Here is a 5,678-nt window from a genome sequence, read left to right as displayed (position 1 = left end):
GGTAAGAAATAATTTTAAATTATTTCCTGGTTAGACTAGTCTCTGGATTCTTGCCAATTAGGCCCAGACATGGCCATTCTAATTGTGCGGGGTGCCCTCCTTGGGTCAGGATGCTGATGGAGGGATTTACCTGGTTCTGAAAATCTGTTCAAGGGGAAGATTGATCACCTCCCCCAACCTATAGAGGTCCCAGTCAGGTTTTGTCGGGTGGAAATGTAATAACCTCTGAATGAGTGTCATGTGAATGTGTCTGTAGTCCCACGGTTTTCGCTACGGGACGTGAGTGGGCCCCAATCTGCTGACTAGGCCCGGGGTTTATGCGGGTGCACCTTAGTCAAGGCCGAACGAAGTCGCCACAAGGCAGTGGACAGACGGGCATCTGATAGGGTCCCTTCCGGGACCTCCCCTCTCCTTTGTCTGTCTCGGACACCGTGCACAGAAAGATCTGGGTTCAAGGAATACATAGAATTTATAAATTGGTTCAGTTTCTCTTATTTCACTTAGCCTACATATATTAGTTCAATTTATTGTACTATTAGTTACAATTTTGTTTCTCTTGCCTCAGATATCTTAGAGGATCTTTCTACATTGAGTCCTATCCCGTTCTCTTTTGAAATCTGTTCTCTCCAAAGATCGTGGACCTAGTCTTCCAAGGCAGCCTCTGACTATATTCTTCACCCGAGACTGTTTTTTCCATGCCTTCTCCCCTCCGTCTCCCGCTGCCTGTCTCCTAATCTGTTTTCCCATCATCACGGGACGACGGGACTCGGCCTTTGCCTCCTTCTGGAAGACATCGGGAATCTTTCTCCTTTTTCCCTTGGCCGCACTGATTGTTTTCATTAGCTTCACTATGGGCGGGGGTAGCTCGAAAATCAGAACTCCGCTCCAGGGTGTGCTCGACCACTGGGAAGAGGCTGGTTTTGGCACAGGGGGTACCGGGAGCCCCTCTCAGGAGGCGCCGCCTTCCTCTAGCGCTGTTCTCCCCGAGGGAGGCCCCGCCGGCATACAGGGGCTCAAGGGGAAGATCCCCTTTTCTTGTTCACATTCCCTTCTCGTCTAGCGACCGATACAACTGGAAAGCCCAGAATCCCCCTTTCTCGGAAAAACCGCAGACCCTTATCAGGCTACTAGAGTCTGTGTTTCACCCCCATTGCCCCACATGGGACAATTGTCAGCAACTCATGGTTACCCTGTTCACTTCTGAGGAATGTGAAAGAGTTGGAAAGGAAGCCAGCAAAGCAGTTTTGGGCCCGGCGGGGGGGGGGGGGGGGGGGGGCGTTCCTTAGAAGAGAATAGAGATAGAATTGAACACTCTTTTCCCACAAATCGGCCAGAGTAGGACCCCAACACCTCCGCAGGAAGGGATGCATTGAACAATTTTCACCGGTATCTCCTAGCAGGCCTGAAAAGGGGCCACCCGAAAACCAATCAATCTGTCCAAAGTCACTGCAGTTTCCCAAGGCCCTCAGGAATCACCTACAGCTTTCCTGGAAAGGTTGCAGGAGGCCTATCGAGTCTGAACTCCCATAGACCCAGCTGCCCTGGAAAACAGCAGGGCGATCAACCCAGCCTTTGTCACTCAATTGGCCCCTGACATTAGAAGGAAGCTACAGAAATTAGAAGGGTTCCAAGGGATGAACTTACCCCAACTAGTAAAAGTAGCTCAAAAAATTTTTGACAACTAAGATAGTCCCTCTGAAAAACAAGAAAAAGGCTGGCAAGAGTAGTAGTAGCAGCCCTAAAGGAGTCTAGTAGTCAACAACCAAGAGGGACCAGGGGTAAGGGAGGACAAGGGCCCTCACAAGCCAGAGAAAAAACAAAAAACCACCTGCAGGGGAGACCACCCCTAGGAAAGAACCAACGCGCATACTGCAAGCTTCGAGCCACCCCAGTCCACAGTGCCCACTAGGCTTTGCCCCCAGACACTGGGCTTTCCTTATGCACGGGATGACCTATCTCTGTGGAGCATCCCCGGGGCTCAGGGGGACATTACCTTCCCAGAATAGTGTTCAGGCTGTGCCACAGCCCAGTGCCTTCCAGCGAGCATGCCAGCCTTTGCTGCCAGTCAGCTGTGTGCAGAGCCTGTAAGGCCTACAGAGAAGCTGGTGCAGGATGCTGAGAAGACTACATGGCTGCCCAGCTGCAGGAAAGAGCAGCTCCAGCCCCAGTTCAATGAGCACCCCAGGCCACCCATTGTTATTGGAGATTGCCCAGTTCCCTGCGCCCCACCTACATACCCTGTGCTCAAGAGCACCAGTCTATTCTACAGAACTAGGGCACACACTCTCCCCTGCCTCTCCACCCATACCCATTATTGACAATGTCTTCAGCCTGGCCCCCTATTGTGACTATCTGGATGTGCAGACACCCAAGGCCACATCTGAGCCTGATCCAGCCCCAGTCCCCAAGGACAGCTATGACAAAGACTCCTGGGGAACCTTGTCTACCCAGGAGGCCCCTTTGAGGGTGCACTGCTCACTTAGGGAGGAAGTGGCACTGCACTTGAGTGTAAAGAAACCAATGGCAGAGGCTCCTCCTATCAAGGTCCCTAGTCCTGTGGTGCACTCCAAGCTCCCTGTAGCTGTGGGGGTACCTGATGCAGGTAGCCCAGTCTCAGAGCTGCCTGGGGAGCCAGTGACCACAGAGACCACCCCAAAGACCAACTTCCACAGCTCTGTGGCCTTCATGTTCCGAAAATTCAAGATCCTCTGGCCGGCACCCTTGTCTGCAGCTATGGTCCCATTTGTGCCCACCTCAGTCCCTTCCTCTGACCAGCCTGCACCCACCCCTACATCTGTGCCCACTGAACTACAGGTTCTCAAATAGCCCTTGCCCATGGCCTGCTTTGATCTGGCACTGCCCACTTTTCCAGGTGTATTCGTGGCCACCCCAGCACCTATTCTGGCTCCATCACCTGCTCTAGCCCAGGCTCTGACTCCAGCTTCTACCCCTGTCACAGTGGATTCCCCAGAGCAACACTTTGCACGATTGCACGAATCCCTGTGTGATGCCATCTCGGGCTCAGTGGCCCACTCCCCACCTGAGAAGCTGTGAATGGCTTGAGATGGCTGGGCCTTGGGGCGGGGCAGCACGGCAGGATGGCCAGACAGTGCAGGGGCTGTTGGGCAAGCTGCTGTCCCAGTGCAGCGCTTTGTGTGCACCTGGCAGTGCCCCTTCCCCCATGTGGTGAGGGTTGGCACCATCCTCGTGCCCATCCACCGGGTGAAGGAGCAGCTCTTCCCAAGGCGGCCACCCGCTTCTGTGGACCACATGCTGCAGGAGCACCGCGTGGAGCTCCGGCCCACCGCATTGTCAGAGGAGAAGGCACTGCGGGAGCGAGCCCTGCGTAGCTGCTCCCCACGCATGCTGAAGTCGCTGGCACTGCGCCAGCTGCCTGACATACCCTGACCTGCTGGGCCCGCAGCGGCGTGACTGTGGACGCCGCCAGCTGAAACCCATCCTGGCCAGAGATGAGCCAGGGAGCCTATCTCTGGCTCAGAAGACTCCCATCTCCAAGGCCAGGAAGCCAGGGAGGAAGCTACTAACTCCTGGCCGGGAGAAAGCAGAGGCAACTGCCGGGGGAGGGTCCTGCTGTGCCTCACCTGCCCCTGATGCCAGTGCCAGCCCACCCGGCCACACACTGAGGGCCCGCTGCCGAACCCTGCTGGAAACCGCCGGCTTAGTGGCCTGGCACCGCCCACTGAGGGCCACAAGGCCTCAGGAGCAGCCGGGCCCTCACCCTGCCCACAGCTGTTAGGTGGCCAGAGCCATCTCCTGGAGCATTGGTGGCTGGAGCTGTTTGATAGCTACTGCCCGGTAATCTCTCTCTGCCCCTCCATTCTGCCAGCCCAGCTTGGCGAGGAGACATGCCCTTGGAGTCTCTCGGGTTCTCACCCTGCCCCCACCCCCAGCTGGGCTGAGAGTCCCTGAGCATGTAACTTGAGGTCCCTTATTAGAAAGGACTGATTTCTGTTTCATCCTGAGAGAAGACATGTGGGCTTTGGAGCCCCACTGGCTTGGGGGTCAGACACTGGCTCCTATGTTCCTTGCTGTGTAATTAGGCAAGTCACTTCCTCTCGAGCCCTGGTTTACCCCTTTGTAAAACAGGACAACACAACTTTATACTTTAATTCGTCTTTCCCCTCCTCTAGTCAGTACTTCTTAGCCCCAAATAATACATGGTTTGCATGACAGGGCCTTACTCGCTGTCTCAGTTCCGAGGAATTACAAGACCCCCGAAATTCTGTTTTCTGTCTCTTTGTCTATGTCCTACCACAGGTCTTTATTTACATGTGGGTCAGAGGGGGACACTCTTATTTTCCCCCCTGAAGGTTTAGAAACGAGGAATCCCCCTCCTCCTCCCTGTTTTAGCCGGACTTGGCATAGCCGGATCTGCAGTTATAAGCTCAGCTGCCCTAGTCACCTCTGATCCCCACCCCCGCGAACTCACTGAGCAGGTTAATACCAATCTTAACCACTTAGAGGCCTCAATAGCTGCCCTTAATGAACAGGTAGATTCGCTGGCAGTGGTCCTCCAAAACCGCAGGGGGCTGGACCTCCGCTTCCTACAGCAAGGAGGCCTCTGTGCCGCCCAAGGGGAAGCCTGTTGCTTCTATGCTCATAACACTGGCATCATCTAAGAATCTCTATCCCTCGTATGGAAAAATATTGAAGCAGGTAGAAGGCAGCTCGAGAGCTCTCAGTCCTGGTACCATCGTATTCCTAATTGGTCCTCTTGGCTCACACCCCTCCTGTCCGCGACAGCTGGGCCCCTGCTCTTCCTCACACTCGCCCTATCATAGGTCCCTGTCCCTTAACCGCCTACCCACTTCATTAGAGAAGAATTCACTCTGTAAGCTCATGGTCCTCAGAACCGAGGATCCTCCTCTGCCCTTCGAAGGAGAATCAAGGGCTTCACTCTCATCACCTTTACAAACGGCAGTGGGATGAAGGCGAACACGGAGAGCGCCCCCATCTCAGCGCTCCCGCCTCCTACCCCTACGGCGGCTACTCTGAAGATGAGCAAGAGCAACAGGATCTATTATGTAGGAACAATGACCTCTCCCCTCCCGTGGCTCTGCGAAAGATTTCCATCCACGAAATTCCAGGGAACAGCCGCACAAAGAAGGTTGATTAGCGCTTACCTTAGCCTCTGTCTGCCGCTTCCCTAGTCCCCCACCTGCCCCCTCCCCAACCAGGATGTGCTTTTGCCTTTATATTCTCCCTGCAAAGACTGTTCAGGGCTGCGAGTCTGTTTAGGGCAGGAGCCGCTCGCAGTCGCCGGCTAATAAATCTCCAAATGGTCAAATTGGTCTCTGTGTGAATTAGTCTTGCGTAAGCCAGGTATAACACCATTAAAAGGTAAAATAAAAAAACTACAACAGCCAACATGAACAATAGCCATCCGGTGTGAATGAATCAAAATTATACCTATTTTTTTTTGGTCAGATCAGCAAAAAATATATACTTTGGTGTCCACAGAATTTTAGTAATTAGTTTATGTGCCATGTGATGAAAAAAGTTGAAAATCGCTGCTCTAGACCAGTCTGATCACAGAGGACCGGGCCAAAAGCTAAAAGCCAGTTCTAGGAAAAGAACTGACCCCTGGAGAATCAGGCTGAGCTGAGCACTCACGGGCACTCCTCTCAATGGGATGGCACAGTCTAATAGTGGACAGA

At 53.7% G+C, this 5,678-nt stretch overlaps 1 pseudogene; it reads left to right on the top strand.

The window, feature by feature from the left end:
- Nucleotides 1-1,181: 1,181 nt before the first annotated feature.
- On the top strand, nt 1,182-4,121 carry LOC107539191 (uncharacterized protein C15orf39 pseudogene; annotated as a pseudogene).
- The last annotated feature ends 1,557 nt before the right edge of the window (nt 4,122-5,678 follow it).

This window comes from Miniopterus natalensis, chromosome 17, assembly GCF_054644295.1.
Source record: "Miniopterus natalensis isolate mMinNat1 chromosome 17, mMinNat1.hap1, whole genome shotgun sequence".
In the NCBI taxonomy this organism is placed as follows: Eukaryota; Metazoa; Chordata; class Mammalia; order Chiroptera; family Miniopteridae; genus Miniopterus; species Miniopterus natalensis.
This window is presented reverse-complemented; position numbering and strand designations above follow the sequence as displayed.